Genomic DNA, 19,205 nt, shown 5'->3' on the forward strand with positions numbered 1-19,205 from the left:
AGGGGATGAGTCACTTTATCATGAGATTGTGCCACTCTTTCTACTTTTGTTCAAGCTGCAAATAAAAGTTGATTAACTCCCACTACAATTTAAGACATTTATATTGAATAAGGGATTTCTATAACGATCCCATCGTTAGACATCAATGTTAGGCAAGGTTATCAGATTGTTGCTACCTAAACTCGCACTGCGGAGCAGGGATACTTAACACCCTATAAAATTATGACATTATTATTAAGACATTATGCAATACACAAAAAATCATAAATTTCCACACAGTATATAAGATCCAGTTATTAGGCCCCCAGCACCTCAGGGAAATGCAGGATGCGACTATGCAGAAGGGAAAAAGGGTAGTGGAAGTGACCAGTCCAGACTAACTGGACCGGAAAGGATGAGGTGCTAGGGAAGTTACAGCAACTAGAGTTGGCCTGTGAGATGCTAAATGCGTGCTGAGGGCATGCCCTACTAGTAGGGTGGTAAGACACCAATATAATTCTAATTTTAATACAAGCAACCAGAGGATTGTGTGGTAGTAGTGTTCCTCAAAATAGAAAATGCCTCTTAAACCTAGAGGAAGGAGGATAGGATGAAGCAGTAATTTGTGGTATGCAAATAGAGTGTAGATTTACCTAGAGGTATATGTTAGGAACGTGACAGAGTGAATAACTATGTGATGTGGAGGTTAGGGCAACTGTTCTATATATGTGAGTTATAAACAGTGAGGTTTTGGGCCCGGACTGAGCCGGTAGTATTTAACAGTAAACTGTGTTGTAGTGGTTAAAATGGTCAAAAGGTACTATGGTGAGTGTAAGAGAGTGGCTGCGAATGGTTTATAGTTCAGGTGATTGTGTTTGTGTACAGATAGGTTGCAGTATAATGTCTAGGGTATCTTGGTATCTGAAGTGACAGAACCAATTAACAATTACTGAGGGGGTAAATTATGTCTAGGAAGCCCAAGCAAGCACAAGAAACTGAAATGAAAGGTAAAAGTGACTAATCCAGCAAAATGTATCCCTTGTCACATGAACTACACCTCCATATTTGAGCAAAGCAAGGTAACCATATAAACAGCAATTACACTATACTTGAAACAAAAAAACTTGCATATATATATATAGGACACCAGACAATAACACAGCTCCCACCACATACAGATCAGAGTCACTCAATTTGCCCCAATAGAGCTACGGGGTGGTGGAGAGCAGTAATGTGCTTGATTTCAGCTCACAGTAATTTGTGCACTATTACTGGGCTAAGGGAGTCCTTTCAGTCTTATTTTTAGAAGATGTGTGCTGGTAACAGTCATACAATGTTATATTATATGGCCCAGAGCAGGTGTGGAACGTCCTGCTGAACGTCTATTTAGGAGGTGACAGGCTATATGGCCGTTATGCACAGAATTATGATGTGTAGTAAGACTGACTGCAGATCCCAAGGTCTGGGAGCTTAAGACTAATATCACAACCTGCAGCCAGTGGGGCAATGGGGTTCTCAGCAGGGAGGGAGTCGCTGTATATGATTGGGACTCTTACCCGCTTTTGGCCAGGCTGCTTTATTTTCTTGTGTAGGCCTGCAGCAGATACAGGAAGAAGGCTCCAAAATGGCGTAAATTCGCGCCCAAAAGCATGGCGCACTGCAATTTATGGATTTGGGCCACTAAGCCAGGTAGGCTGCTGGTCGTGAGGGAGGGCCAGTCTTACTTGTGATCTCTTACCAAAGACGCTCCTCCGGTACCTTCTTCTGAGCATGCAGATGGACACTGCTCGATCCGGAGCGGAGCCCCGACCCTCCGGATCACAGGAGGCAGGTAGTGTGTATAGCAGCCGGTTCGGTAAGGCAGATGGCAGATGTTTTCGGCTAAGTCCGAGCCTCTTCAGTGAGTAGATGTTCTCCGGTGCCCGGCCGTCCGGGCCGCAAGGTAACTGCTAGATCTGGCGCTTCCTCCACAGCCGCAATTGAGAGTGCGGCATGAGAAATAGGCCGTTTTGCTGTCCCACGGGTCTGGTCCACAAGGTGATGCCAGGTCACTCTCAGTGTGCCCCAAACCGGAGCCCCGAGTGCTGCTGATCCGCTGCAGGGCTCACTGCTAGGTGGCTATCACTGCTCCGTCCTATGCAAGTGGAAGGTAGAAAAATCTCGCCCCTGCTCTGTATTTCTCTCGATTCAGTCTTTGGGAGCTTCTGACTATTATTGGTGACAGTTTTTCACCTTTTCTGTGGAGTTTTAGTTGTTAAATAACTTTTATAGATCAAAAACTGGAGAGAGCTCTCCAAATCTGCTGCCACTCTGTTCTGCGGCTAGTTCCGCCCCCCTGCGATGTGTTTTTTTTTATTTTCAGTAATTTTAGTGTTTGTTATTTTTTGTAACTTAGGGGGTGTTAGCTTAAAGGTCTGGGGGGGGGTAGCTATTAGATAGTTAAGTAGTGTAGGGATAGTTTGGGTTGGTGGGCTGTGGCAGGTTAGGGGTTACTAGTTTTGTGGGTGGTTAGGTAATTAGGTGAGGACAGATTAGGGGTTAATAGTGTAGAAGGCTTAGGTTGCACTAGGAGTGAGGGTGTGTAAGGGGTTAAAAGTTTAGGATAGTATTGCATTTATACACAATGTTAAAATGTATGCATTGCCATGTATAATGCATATCAATTTAAGTAGTGTATATAATTTAAAATGTAGTTATTTTATCTTGTTCATTTTATTATTTTAAACAATAATGTATCATTTAAATGATATATTTATGTTATTAAAGTCATTAACAGTAAAATTAAATGTTGACATAATGGTGTGCAATTATGTATAACTATAATGTTGTAAAAGAAATTCCAAAAGGAAAATCTGAGAGGAAGCGCGTGATGTCTAGTGAGCAAAAATAGTATATGCAAGTTGAAAATCAAATAGATGATATAGTAAAAATAGATATACAGTAATAGTTATATTGTCAAAATAATTGTTCTAAAAAAGGAGTGAAAGTCTCTAGAAATTAGATAAATGAATCTGCAAGCTCCACATATGTCCCACGGTGTGATGGTTCAGGATACTAGAATGAAGAAAAAGACAAGGGGTGCCACATATTTCAGCTTGGGAAGGCTGTTGCCGTGACATCCTGATCCAGATCTGACGGGTCAAACACACGGAGACCCCCAGCATACTGACTGCTCTTTTAAATATCAGCCTGCCTGATAGCACCCTTTTCGTTTAAGGTGCAACTATTCTTGTGAGTAGTTTTCATCTTGTCTATCTATCTATTTGTTGTTACAAATTACACTATGTGGCGCCCCTTGTCTTTTTCTTCATTCTAGTATCCTGAACTATCACACCGTGGGACACAAGTGGAGCTTGCCGATTCATTTATCTCATTTCTAGAGACTTTCACTCCTTTTTGAGAACAATTATTTTGACAATATAACTATTACTGTATATCTATTTTTAATATATCACATATTTGATTTTCAACTTGCATATACTACTTTTGCTCACTAGACATCACAATCGTTATTTTTCACTTCTTTTTCACTTATTACATGCGTTTCCTCTCAGATTTTCCTTTTGGAATTTCTTTTACAACTATATAGCTTTGGTGCATTCTAGAGGACAGCTTGCGCTAGTTATTCTAAATATGCAATCCAAAGAAGATAGAAACAAAAAATGCTCTAATTATAATCTGCAAGGTAATACTGTAACTTTAGAAACTAACTCAGATCCTAATATTGTTAAATCCATGAAAGATTTATTTCATTTACTAGAAGAAGAACTAATGAAAGAACATCGACACTGGTGGGATTTAACCACATTGAGATAAAACAAAGTCCAAGAGGCCTGTGTATCTTGAAACACTGTTTCCACAGAGCTTATGGAAAAATGGTACAATGCCTTAGATGAGTGCTCTTTCAGCTTAATTAAGATCCTTATTGAACACAGACGTAAACTTACAGATATATGTAGTAAAAACATTGAAAAATTACAAAAAGATTTGACAGTACATTCATCTAATCCTGAATATGAGAAAACACTTAAAGAAGTTAATGAACGTACTGACAAATTTCAAGATGACATAGTTCAAACTAAAAATAAAAAACTACAGAGAGACCAAGCTGATTACAGTAATAATCAGGTTTATAATTACAACAAATCAGATAAAGAAAGAGCATTACAATCTGCAAATTTGAACAATGGAAATAAAAACAGTGCTAATTATTATGCTCCTCGAGAGATAGAGGCAGATAGATGGACTACAGTTCAAAATAAAAACCATAAAAGACAACAATATAGAAGTTATAATAACACATTTTACAACCAGAATAACAGCCACAGATCTAATCACTCCAAGTACCAGAGTAATTATGGTTATAGACAGAATCAACCTGACACAGAGACATATCGCCAGGATTCCTCATACAATACACACCATGGCAACTATAGCCATAGATACAATCGATATGACACAAACAAACACCGTCAGGGTACTTCATCTAACATACATTACTCACATCACAAAATAACAACCAATAAAGGGGATTGTGAACACCATCCTTATCATAACACAAGAGAATACACAACCAAGCCACACATTTATCAACATAAACCAAGTTCAACATCAGAAGAATTCACAAATACTAACAGATACAGTGCTCTTAATTCCATTTCAGATGAAAACAACACTCCTGGCACTTCATACGAACATCCTTCTTTTTTAGAGAAAGGTCCAGACTACCACAGACACTCCTTTCCACAAACCAATTCAAGTATAGGAAAACAACGAAAAAGACCATATCACACAGAACACGAGGTTCAAGAGGAAGAGGTATTTCTGCCAAAAAAGATAAACAAGAGCATGGCATTTTTAATTTATCTTCCCATACACTGACAACTATTGAAAAACAAGTTCTTAACAAGGGTCTATCATACTGCCCCCGCAAACCCACATAATCTTTTTCACTTATTTGTTGATATTAACAAATAAACACGTAAACTATCATTACAAAAAAAAATTTGCAGAAAAGAAACTCAAACAACAGAAAAAACTCATTCCAGAAGATACACTAACTATCACAGTGGATGATATGACACCCAACAAAAATATGAATGTTATATATGCAGAAACAGATGGTTTAACAACTCATTTATTTGAAGATTTTATTTACACAGACATTAAAACTAAATCTCAATTTACACCAACATTTTCTTCTAAAATCACCACATTGAGTTATACCAAAGTCTAGTCATGGAAGATTTTGAAAAACTATCTAAGAATTTTAAGAAAAAGTTTTATATGCACATAAGTGAACAGACAGCTTTACCCTCATTAGAAAATAATAAAAACCTGATCATTAGAGATGCCCATAAGGGCGGTGGCCTCATTTTACAAGACCTTAAAGACTATTAACAAGAAGCTAACAGAATCTTACAAGATACTGAATATTATAGAGAGATCACCTACAACCCCACCACTGCCTTTCCAAAAACATATAATGCAATAATACAAAAAGGTATTTTCTTGGGGATTCTAAACAAAGATGAAAGAGATTTTCTTAAAGTGACTAATCCAAGTGTGGCACATTATTATCACCTGCCAAAGCTTCATAAAAATGCAAAAAATCCCCCAGGCTGCCCTATTATAGCTGGTATCTGCAATCTGACATACAATCTTTCATACTATTTGGATCAATACCTACAAAAATATGTTTGTACACTACCTTCTTACATCAAACATAATACACATCTCATATACCAACTTAGAAACATCACTAACAATGATGATCTAATATGGCTCACTTTATTCCAATATCCCCCATGAAATGGGCATTAATGCAGTCTCCATTTTTCTGAATAAAGATTTATATATGCCAGTACCACAAAAAGAATTTATAGCTGAGGGTATTGAATTAATTTTAAAACACAATTATTTTATTTTTCAAGACAAATTTTATCTGCAAGTAAAGGGAACGGCCATGGGTACCAGGTTCGCCCCTGGTTTTGCAAATCTATATATGGGTATTTTTGAAGAGGTCTATATATACTCATCTGACTATGGGGCGGACCTGGTATACTATGGCCGCTATATTGACGATCTGATATTTATAATGAGAGGAGATGCAATCCAAGCAAAACATGTCGTTCAATCTCTCAATGACAACCATATAGGTCTGACCTTTTCAGCAAACATTCAAAATACATCTATAGAATATTTAGATTTGTTATTAAGTTGGGATAACACTGGAAAAATTATCACCCAGACCTTTTTTTAAAAAAAGTAGATAGCAATAGCTATTTAGAATTTTCCAGCAATCATTATATAGGATGGAAAATTAACATTCCCTTCAACCAATTTAAAATAATTTGTAGAAATTGTTCAAATCTAGTTACTTTTGAAATACAAAGCACAATTTTATATCAACGTTTCGTAGATAAGGGCTGTCCTAAAGATATACTAGATCACTGTTTAGAAAGAGCTCGTAATTTAGATAGAAATCTTTTCTTTGATAAAACTCAAAATGGTGCTAATATTAAATCATTTGAAAATATGAATAATACATACAGTGAACCACTGTTTATTACACAATACAATAGCAACTTCAATAAAATTCATAATATACTCAAAACATTGGAAAATTATTCAAAAAGATCCTTTTAAAAATAATATAGTAGGAGACAGACCTAAAATTGTCTACAGGAGAGCACCAACTCTGAGGAATAAATTAGCACCTAGTAATAGAGTGAAACACTGTCATTATACCAAAGCTAAAACCAATTTTTTGGGACTCACTGACTTATACAAGTGTGGGAAAAGGGGTGTAATGCTTGTAAATACTTATTAACAAAAAATCTTTTAAATCAAATATTACTGGGGAAGAATTCAAAATCTCCCATCGTTTTAGTTGTGAGTCAAATTATGTGGTTTATTTACTAGACTGTATTTGTGGGGCACAGTATGTAGGTCACACTATGAGAAAAGTACGCACCCGTTGGGGTGAACATTATCAAAATTGTAAAAACTGTAAGAAAAGCAAAATTAAACACAGTGTACCAAATCATTGTGAAATGACACATGATGGCAAAACTGACATCTTTAGATTCATCCCAATTGATTTTGTGCCTCCCTCTACTGATTATGACCGTCTTGTTAAACTTAGACAGCGAGAGACCTATTTGATACAGAGATTAAAAACCCTGTATCCTTTAGGTCTTAATGCCAACTGCTTTTATTTAAGGTTCATTTTCTTTTTCAGCTACCAATTTTAAATGTATTATTTTTATTCCTCTGCGTAGGTAATGAAATTATTGTTGTTAGTATTATTATACACATTTTTTTCACACTTAAATCACATACACATGATTATCATGATCACATTTTTTTGATCATTATATTATGTTCTTTTAAACATCAACTATGATTATTTTATCACATTCAGTTACCAAACACATAAATTCAGAAACTATCTTTCATAATGGTAATCTCTTTTCATAAAAAAACTCTTGCACACTATTTTTTAGTCACTTCACAAACACGTTATATTATATCACACAGGTGTTTCAATCAATTGCAGTCCACATTTTTGGACACCTTCACAAATCTTTTTGATTTTAATAACACAATTTTTTCTACATATCTAAAGTTTACATTGTATCAATTTTTGCTATTCTCTTAATGTATTCACATGTAGCGGAGACGCAGTAATCTCCATACACTCATTTATAAGGTTTTAATACAAGATTGTATTTATTTTCATAACGATATGTTTTGTTTTAGCGTGTATATATCAGTTTATTTTATATTGTGTACAATGACAATTTAATGTAATTATATTGTTATACTATGTTAGCAGAGTTGACCCAACTCTCAATTACCACTTCACTTGGTCATTTCAGGTTTAAATAGAGACTGTTACCTAACATTTTAATGCCTGATGAAACGGTCTTGTTTTGACCAAGAAACACGTTACAAAATAATAAAGAAGCTGTTTTAAACCATGACCCAGTTTTGTGGTTACTTCCATTTCATTCCTTCACTATTTTGAAATTATCCTGCAGCCTCATTTGGTCAGTTTGCAGCCGATTCCAGATCCCCATATGTGAGAGACATTTGAATGTTGCACTCCTTCAGCTGGAAACGCTGTTATTTACTCCTGTTAAAGTACACACTGTTATACTGCTGAGACAGACTTTGATACCCTGTTGGGACCTTTGCCTATACCCGGTTTTCAGCTTGGGAAGGCTGTTGCCATGACATCCTGATCCAGATCTGATGGGTCAAACACATGGAGACCCCCAGCGTACTGACTGCTGTTTTAAACGTCAGCCTGCCGGATAGCACCCTATTCATTTAAGGTGCAACTAATCTTGTGAGTAGTTTTCATCTTGTCTATCTATCTATTTGTTGTTACAAATTACACTATGTGGCGCCCCTTGTATAACTATAATGTTTATGCTACTGACTTTGATAACATAAATATATAATTTAAATGATATATTTATGTTTTAAAAAATAAACAAGCAAAAATACCTAAATTTTAAACTATATACTTAAAATAATATGCATTATTGTCAAGGTTTCACCCTGACTTTGCTAGTTGTTTGCAGCTTTCTGTCATGGCTGCCATTTCAGACTCCCCTGTGTTTTCTTCTTGCCTGAAGCAGATTGTGTAATGCTGCTCACTACACCAAGGCTCCCTCTTTTGTCCATACTGGAGAACATCTTCAGAGAGAGACAGGATGCAGTCCCAGAATAATGATGTCATCACTTCCTATTAAACTTCCTTAGTCCAGTCTTCCATTGCCCTTGCGTAGCTTCAGACTTTGCTGTGAGTTCTTGTGTTCCTGACTCCATGTATGACCTGGCTTGTTTGATGTCCCTTCTGATTCCTGATCTCTGTCTTGTTCCTAACTTTGCTGACCACTTGCTTAGGCTCCTGATCCGGCTCATCTGATTACCCACTCTGGCTTTGACTCCTGACTTGTCATTTGGCTTTTGGACTTTTTTTTTCATTTTTAATAAAAATGTGATTAATTTAGCATTTCATGGGGTCCATCCGATAAAAATCGTCGCCCGCAAAAGCCGGCGACGCCAATATTTGCGCGGGTTTGGTATCCTATATACGGCGTAACCTAGAAGTTACGCGTGTATATTTCTGCCGTCGCCCGTAGTTTTTTGGGCTATAGGCAGGTATACCAAACCCGCGCAGTTTGGTATCCAATATGCAGCGTAAGGACTTACGTGGCGAAAATGGAGAAAACTTACTCCATTTTCACCTCGCCACAAAAAGCAGCCGTAAGAAGCCTTACGCTGACTATTGGAGCCCCGTAACTCCCTAAACTGGCAGATAAAATAAACCTAACACCTAACGCATGCGCAATGTCTATCTACCTGTCAACCGCGATCCCCCCCCCCCCCGAAATCCCTAATAAAGTTATTAACCCCTAAACCGCCGCTCCCAGACCCCGCCGCCATCTACATAAACTAACCCCCTACTGTGAGCCCCTAAAACCGCCACCATCTACCTTATCTATCCCCTAATTAGAACCCCTTACACCGCTGTCATCTACCTTATCTATCCCCTAATCTGACCCCTTACACCGCCGCCACCTATATAAAAATTATTAACCCCTAATCTAATCCCCCTATACCGCCGCCAGCTATATTAATATTATTAACCCCTAATGTAAGCCCCTTACACCGCCGCCATCTCTATTAAAATGATTAACCCCTTATTTAATCTACCTACCCCACCGCCAGCTATATTATCTATATTAACCCTAAGTATATTATAGTTAATATAGGTATTACATTATATATATTAACTATATTAACCCTAATTATATTAGGGTTAATATAGTTAATATAGTTACTATAGTATTTATATTAACTATATTAACTCTATCTAACCCTAACACCCCTAACTAAATTTATATTACATTAATCTAATTCATTTATAAACTAAAATATTCCTATTTAAATCTAAATACTTACCTATAAAATAAACCCTAAGATAGCTACAATATAATTAATAATTACATTGTAGCTATGTTAGGGTTAATATTTATTTTACAGGTAAATTGTTAATTATTTTAACTAGGTATAATAGCTATTAAATAGTTATTAACTATTTAATATCTACCTAGTTAAAATAATTACCCAATTACCTGTAAAATAAATCCTAACCTAAGTTACAAATACACCTACACTATCAATAAATTAAATAAACTACAAACATCTATCTAAAAATACAATTAAATTAACTAAACTAAATTACAAAAAAAAAAAAACACTAAATTACAAAAAATAAAAAAAGATTACAAGATTTTTAAGCTAATTACACCTATTCTAAGCCCCCTAATAAAATAATAAACCCCCCAAATAAAATAAATTCCCTGCCCTATTCTAAATTAAACAAATTTCAAAGCTCTTTACCTTACCAGCCCTTAAAAGGGCCTTTTGTGGGGCATGCCCCAAAGAATTCAGCTCTTTTGCATACAAATACAATACCCCCCCCCCCCCATTACAACCCACCACCCACATACCCCTATTCTAAAACCACCCAAACCCCCCTTAAAAAAGCCTAACACTACCCCCCTGAAGATCTCCCTACCTTGTCTTCACCACACCGGGCCGAACTCCTGATCCGATCCGGGCGATGTCTTCCTCCAAGCGGCAAAGAAGAATTCTTCCTCCGGCGATGTCTTCCTCCAAGCGGCAAAGAAGAATTCTTCCTCCGGCGACGTCTTCCTCCAAGCGGCAGCAAAGTCTTCATTCTTCCGGCGGCATCTTCAATCTTCTTTCTTCGCTCCGCCGTCGCGGAGCATCCATCCCGGCCGACTACAGAACTTGGAATGAGGTACCTTTAAATGACGTCATCCAAGATGGCGTCCACCGAATTCCGATTGGCTGATAGGATTCTATCAGCCAATCGGAATTAAGTTAAAAAAATCTGATTGGCTGATTGAATCAGCCAATCAGATTCAAGTTCAATCCGATTGGCTGATCCAATCAGCCAATCAGATTGAGCTCGCATTCTATTGGCTGTTCCGATCAGCCAATAGAATGCGAGCTCAATCTGATTGGCTGATTGGATCAGCCAATCGGATTAAACTTGAATCTGATTGGCTGATTCAATCAGCCAATCAGATTTTTTTAACTTAATTCCGATTGGCTGATAGAATCCTATCAGCCAATCGGAATTCGGCGGACGCCATCTTGGATGACGTCATTTAAAGTTACCTCATTCCAAGTTCTGTAGTCGGCCGGGATGGATGCTCCACGGCGGCGGAGCGAAGAAAGAAGATTGAAGATGCCGCCGGAAGAATGAAGACTTTGCTGCCGCTTGGAGGAAGACGTCGCCGGAGGAAGAATTCTTCTTTGCCGCTTGGAGGAAGACATCGCCCGGATCGGATCAGGAGTTCGGCCCGGTGTGGTGAAGACAAGGTAGGGAGATCTTCAGGGGGGTAGTGTTAGGCTTTTTTAAGGGGGGTTTGGGTGGTTTTAGAATAGGGGTATGTGGGTGGTGGGTTGTAATGGGGGGGGGTATTGTATTTGTATGCAAAAGAGCTGAATTCTTTGGGGCATGCCACACAAAAGGCCCTTTTAAGGGCTGGTAAGGTAAAGAGCTTTGAAATTTGTTTAATTTAGAATAGGGCAGGGAATTTATTTTATTTTGGGGGTTTATTATTTTATTAGGGGGCTTAGAATAGGTGTAATTAGCTTAAAAATCTTGTAATCTTTTTTTATTTTTTGTAATTTAGTGTTTGTTTTTTTTTGTAATTTAGTTTAGTTAATTTAATTGTATTTTTAGATAGATGTTTGTAGTTTATTTAATTTATTGATAGTGTAGGTGTATTTGTAACTTAGGTTAGGATTTATTTTACAGGTAATTGGGTAATTATTTAACTAGGTAGATATTAAATAGTTAATAACTATTTAATAGCTATTATACCTAGTTAAAATAATTAACAATTTACCTGTAAAATAAATATTAACCCTAACATAGCTACAATGTAATTATTAATTATATTGTAGCTATCTTAGGCCTAGATTTGGAGTTCGGCGGTAAAAGGGCTGCTAACGCTCCGCGGGCTTTTTTCTGGCCGCACCATAAATTTAACTCTGGTATCGAGAGTTTAATCAAATGCTGCGTTAGGCTCCAAAAAAGGAGCGTAGAGCATTTTTACCGCAAATGCAACTCTCGATACCAGAGTTGCTTACGGACGCGGCCGGCCTCAAAAACGTGCTCGTGCACGATTCTCCCATAGGAAACAATGGGGCTGTTTGAGCTGAAAAAAAACCTAACACCTGCAAAAAAGCAGCGTTCAGCTCCTAACGCAGCCCCATTGTTTCCTATGGGGAAACACTTCCTATGTCTGCACCTAACACCCTAACATGTACCCCGAGTCTAAACACCCCTAACCTTACACTTATTAACCCCTAATCTGCCGCCCCCGCTATCGCTGACCCCTGCATATTTTTTTAAACCCCTAATCTGCCGCTTCGTAAACCGCCGCAACCTACGTTATCCCTATGTACCCCTAATCTGCTGCCCTAACATCGCCGACCCCTATATTATATTTATTAACCCCTAATCTGCCCTCCCTAACATCGCCGACACCTAACTTCAATTATTAACCCCTAATCTGCCGACCGGAGCTCACCGCTATTCTAATAAATGTATTAACCCCTAAAGCTAAGTCTAACCCTAACACTAACACCCCCCTAACTTAAATATAATTTTTATCTAACGAAATAAATTAACTCTTATTAAATAAATTAATCCTATTTAAAGCTAAATACTTACCTGTAAAATAAATCCTAATATAGCTACAATATAAATTATAATTATATTATAGCTATTTTAGGATTAATATTTATTTTACAGGTAACTTTGTAATTATTTTAACCAGGTACAATAGCTATTAAATAGTTAAGAACTATTTAATAGTTACCTAGTTAAAATAATAACAAAATTACCTGTAAAATAAGTCCTAACCTAAGATATAATTAAACCTAACACTACCCTATCAATAAAATAATTAAATAAACTACCTACAATTACCTACAATTAACCTAACACTACACTATCAATAAATTAATTAAATACAATTCCTACAAATAAATACAATTAAATAAACTAGCTAAAGTACAAAAAATAAAAAAGATCTAAGTTACAGAAAATAAAAAAATATTTACAAACATAATAAAAATATTACAACAATTTTAAACTAATTACACCTACTCTAAGCCCCCTAATAAAATAACAAAGCCCCCCAAAATAAATAATTCCCTACCCTATTCTAAATTAAAAAAGTTACAAGCTCTTTTACCTTACCAGCCCTGAACAGGGCCCTTTGCGGGGCATGCCCCAAGAATTTCAGCTCTTTTGCCTGTAAAAGAATAAATACAATACCCCCCCCCAACATTACAACCCACCACCCACATACCCCTAATCTAACCCAAACCCCCCTTAAATAAACCTAACACTAAGCCCCTGAAGATCTTCCTACCTTGTCTTCACCATACCAGGTTCACCGATCCGTCCTGAAGAGCTCCTCCGATGTCCTGATCCAAGCCCAAGCGGGGGCTGAAGAGGTCCATGATCCGGTCAAAGTCTTCATCCAAGCGGGGCAGAAGAGGATCTTCCATCCGATTGAAGTCATCATCCAGGCGGCATCTTCTATGGTCTTCCATCCGGAGCGAAGCGGCAGGATCCTGAAGACCTCCAGCGCGGAACATCCATCCGGACCGACGACTGAACGACGAATGACTGTTCCTTTAAGGGACGTCATCCAAGATGGCGTCCCTCGAATTCCGATTGGCTGATAGGATTCTATCAGCCAATCGGAATTAAGGTATGAATTTTCTGATTGGCTGATGGAATCAGCCAATCAGAATCAAGTTCAATCCGATTGGCTGATCCAATCAGCCAATCAGATTGAGCTCGCATTCTATTGGCTGATCGGAACAGCCAATAGAATGCGAGCTCAATCTGATTGGCTGATTGGATCAGCCAATCGGATTGAACTTGATTCTGATTGGCTGATTCCATCAGCCAATCAGAAAATTCATACCTTAATTCCGATTGGCTGATAGAATCCTATCAGCCAATCGGAATTCGAGGGACGCCATCTTGGATGATGTCCCTTAAAGGAACAGTCATTCGTCGTTCAGTCGTCGGTCCGGATGGATGTTCCGCGCTGGAGGTCTTCAGGATCCTGCCGCTTCGCTCCGGATGGAAGACCATAGAAGATGCCGCCTGGATTATGACTTCAATCGGATGGAAGATCCTCTTCTGCCCCGCTTGGATGAAGACTTTGACCGGAACATGGACCTCTTCAGCCCCCGCTTGGGCTTGGATCAGGACATCGGAGGAGCTCTTCAGGACGGATCGGTGAACCTGGTATGGTGAAGACAAGGTAGGAAGATCTTCAGGGGCTTAGTGTTAGGTTTATTTAAGGGGGGTTTGGGTTAGATTAGGGGTATGTGGGTGGTGGGTTGTAATGTTGGGGGGGGGGGTATTGTATTTATTCTTTTACAGGCAAAAGAGCTGAAATTCTTGGGGCATGCCCCGCAAAGGGCCCTGTTCAGGGCTGGTAAGGTAAAAGAGCTTGTAACTTTTTTAATTTAGAATAGGGTAGGGAATTATTTATTTTGGGGGGCTTTGTTATTTTATTAGGGGGCTTAGAGTAGGTGTAATTAGTTTAAAATTGTTGTAATATTTTTATTATGTTTGTAAATATTTTTTTATTTTCTGTAACTTAGATCTTTTTTATTTTTTGTACTTTAGCTAGTTTATTTAATTGTATTTATTTGTAGGAATTGTATTTAATTAATTTATTGATAGTGTAGTGTTAGGTTAATTGTAGGTAATTGTAGGTAGTTTATTTAATTATTTTATTGATAGGGTAGTGTTAGGTTTAATTATATCTTAGGTTAGGACTTATTTTACAGGTAATTTTGTTATTATTTTAACTAGGTAACTATTAAATAGTTCTTAACTATTTAATAGCTATTGTACCTGGTTAAAATAATTACAAAGTTACCTGTAAAATAAATATTAATCCTAAAATAGCTATAATATAATTATAATTTATATTGTAGCTATTTAGGATGTACTTTACAGGTAAGTATTTAGCTTTAAATAGGAATAAGTTATTTAATAAGAGTTAATTTATTTCGTTAGATAAATATTATATTTAACTTAGGGGGGTGTTAGTGTTAGGGTTAGACTTAGCTTTAGGGGTTAATACATTTATTAGAATAGCGGTGAGCTCCAGTCGGCAGATTAGGGGTTAATAATTGAAGTTAGGTGTCGGCGATGTTAGGGAGGGCAGATTAGGGGTTAATACTATTTATGATAGGGTTAGTGAGGCGGGTTAGGGGTTCATAACTTTATTATAGTAGCGCTCAGGTCCGCTCGGCAGATTAGGGGTTAATAAGTGTAGGCAGGTGTCGGCGACGTTGAGGGGGGCAGATTAGGGGTTAATAAATATAATATAGGGGGCGGCGATGTTAGGGGTAGCAGATTAGGGGTACATAGGGATAACGTAGGTGGCGGCGATTTGCTGTCGGAAGATTAGGGGTTAATTATTTTAAGTAGCTTGCGGCGACGTTGTGGGGGGCAAGTTAGGGGTTAAGAAATATAATATAGGGGTCGGCGGGGTTAGGGGCAGCAGATTAGGGGTACATAAGTATAACGTAGGTGGCGGTCGGCAGATTAGGGGTTAAAAATTTAAATAGTGTGGCGGCGATGTGGGGGGACCTCGGTTTAGGGGTACATAGGTAGTTTATGGGTGTTAGTGTACTTTAGGGTACAGTAGTTAAGAGCTTTATAAACCGGCGTTAGCCAGAAAGCTCTTAACTCCTGCTATTTTCAGGCGGCTGGAATTTTGTCGTTAGATGTCTAACGCTCACTTCAGAAACGACTCTAAATACCAGCGTTAGAAAGATCCCATTGAAAAGATAGGCTACGCAAATGGCGTAGGGGGATCTGCGGTATGGAAAAGTCGCGGCTGAAAAGTGAGCGTTAGACCCTTTAATCACTGACTCCAAATACCAGCGGGCGGCCAAAACCAGCGTTAGGAGCCTCTAACGCTGGTTTTGACGGCTACCGCCGAACTCCAAATCTAGGCCTTAGGGTTTATTTTATAGGTAAGTATTTAGATTTAAATAGGAATATTTTAGTTTATAAATGAATTAGATTAATTTAATATAAATTTAGTTAGGGGTGTTAGGGTTAGATAGAGTTAATATAGTTAATATAAATACTATAGTAACTATATTAACTATATTAACCCTAATATAATTAGGGTTAATATAGTTAATATATATAATGTAATACCTAAATTAACTATAATATACTTAGGGTTAACATAGATAATATAGCTGGCGGCGGGGTAGGTAGATTAAATTAGGGGTTAATCATTTTAATAGAGATGGCGGCGGTGTAAGGGGCTTACATTGGGGGTTAATCATTTTAATATAGATGGCGGCGGTGTTAGGGGCTCACTTTAGGGGGTTATAGATATAATATAGCTGGCGGCGGGGTACGGGAGCGGCGGTTTAGGGGTTAATAACTTTATTAGGTTGCGGCGGTGTACGGGAGCGGCGGTTTAGGGGTTAATAGCTTTTTTATTGTTAGGATAGTGAGGGGGGATAGCGGATAGAGGGTTAGACGTGTCGGGCTTTGTTAGGGAGGCGTGTTAGACAGTGCGGGTGTTTTAGACTTTAGTAAGGTTTTATAGGCGCCGGCAGTTTCTAACGTGCCGCAAGTCACTGGCTACGCCAGAAATTTGTACTTACGCAGATTTCTGGACATCGCTGGTTTGTCAGACTTACGGCACGTTAGCATCTGACGGCGACTTATATGGGATAGCTCGAGTTGCGAGCTGAAACTGCGGGCGACGCCGGTTCCCTCGCTTGCGCCGCAAACTGCGATCTATATCGGATCGCGCCCCATGTCTCTATCTCTACATTTAAATGTTAGCGTCTGTGCTATAGAAACATTTGAATAATGGAAAGAATGTTTACTGGCTAACTCAAATGATAGTTGTTATACTGCTCAGAAATGTGCTATCACGTGTTGCTCAAAACTAAGTCACAATATAAAGATTATTGTTTTCAGAAAATGAGGTTTTATAGCTCTTCATAAGGTTTCCAGTACATATGAGGTTAATGTGTGGAAGCACAGAGATTTAAGCAGTTCATGTGGTTAGTTGAGATACTATTATTCACTGTATTCACTTGTTATGAATGAGAGAATGTCCAAGTGCATGCGCACAGAAAAGGAATGAATAACTATCAGTTATTAAATAACTTGTCAAATAGTAAGAAAGAGAAGAAGTTTGTACTTGTTATGCAGCAAGCTGGTTGATTAAGCTATACATTCATGCTGTTAATCATTCTGTTAAGCAAACTCACGCAGTTGCGGTGTTAAAGTCTCTAGCAAGCTTAATTAAAGCAGGAATACAGTTTAGTTCGTATATTCTACTGTTTTCAGATAGTTATACTTGCGGTCACAGATGAATCCAAGTCACCGGAGGTAACTGCTTCTGATAGTACCTGTCGCAGGTAATGAGGTGGGAGCTGTGCAAGTGTTCCGTGTTACATACACAGCTAGGTGAGTTGAAGGAAGCAACGCTGTAGAGAAACAGCTGAGAATAACGTCACCGGAACTCCGCTCAGAGTTAGACACTGCTGCAGTTTCAGCTTGTGCTGTGGAACAAACAATCCAAAAGGTACTTTAGTTGTCAGTATAGTTCTCTGAGCTTAACCATAAGAGAGATGGCTCCAAGTAGGTAACAATAATAGAGTAGTTCACTCGGCTGTGAGGTTGGCTTGTTAGAGGAATCCTAGGAGGAAAAACAAGTAGATACAAAGTTTCTCAGCATTCAGAATCTAATAATCAAGCGCTAAACAGGTGTTCTGCTTACACCTTTATAGGGGAATGTTCAGTGGGCAGGTCTAATCCACTTAAAGATACAGAGAATCATGACAGATCCCCTCTTTCAGGAGATTGCCTACCGGATTCCTGGGCCTGGCTTGGAAGGAAATATCTTATGAAATTCAGAGAGTAGTCGGGGTGCATTGGTTATCCCGGAGGGGAATCCAAGAGTCGTCCCCAACTCCATAGCCTGTCCAGTGGACCAAATATTCCAATTTTCTCCAACGATGACGTGAATCTAAAATCTTCTCCACTTCATATTCGATTTGATCATCAATTAGAAATGTTGAGGTCCCAATCCCTTGGGAAGTAGGGTCCTGAGATCCTAGATAAGGTTTTATCAGGGACACATGAAATGAGGGATGGATTCTGAGTGTTGGAGGTAAGTTCATTATTACTGTGTTTGGATTAATGGTTTTTGTTATCTTGAAAGGTCCAATGAACTGGTTTGCCAGTTTCTTAGCTGGAACCTTAAGTTTAAGCTTTCGTGTAGAGAGCCAGACTTGGTCACCCCGGTTTGTAAGATGGAGGAGGTATATGTTTTCTATCAAAGAAGAGTTTTGTTTCTTTTTTGCTTCTTCAAGATGCATCTTTAATAGAGACATGGAAGTTTTGATACTGGTGAGGTAGTCAACTACATGCAGAAGGGTGGAGGTAGGTACAGTGTTAGGGAGTGTCATCGGATGGTATCCATAATAGGCAAAGAAAGGAGACATCTTTGTAGATGTGTTGAATGAGTTATTATATGAGAATTCCGCCATGGGTAACCATTCAGCCCAATAGTCCTGTAGATGTGAGACATAACATCTGAGGTACTGTTCCAAGGTTTGGTTCAGACGTTCCGTTAATCCATTAGACTGAGGATGGAATGCCGTTGAAAGTCTTGGGGAGATCTTCAGTAGATGACACAATTCTTTCCAGAACCTATACGTGAATTGAGTTCCACGGTCAGTGACAATAGAAGTAGGTAAACCATGTAGTCTTACAACATGTGAGAAGAAAACATTGGCTGTTGTCATGGCATTTGGGAATTTCTTTAAAGGGATGAAGTGAGCTAATCGGATGAGGTGATCTACCACAACTAAAATGGTAGTAAAACTATTGGAAGGTAGTAGATCTACAATAAAATCCATTGCAATCATTTTCCAGGGGACATCAGGAACAGGCAGAGGATTCAATAAACTGAATGGTTTGTGATGTTCTTTTTTATTTCTTGCGCAAACTTGACAGTTTTGTATATATTCATACGTGTCCTGTTTTAACCCAGGCCACCAATATTGTCGGGTCA

This window comes from Bombina bombina, chromosome 6, assembly GCF_027579735.1.
Source record: "Bombina bombina isolate aBomBom1 chromosome 6, aBomBom1.pri, whole genome shotgun sequence".
Taxonomy (NCBI): domain Eukaryota; kingdom Metazoa; phylum Chordata; class Amphibia; order Anura; family Bombinatoridae; genus Bombina; species Bombina bombina.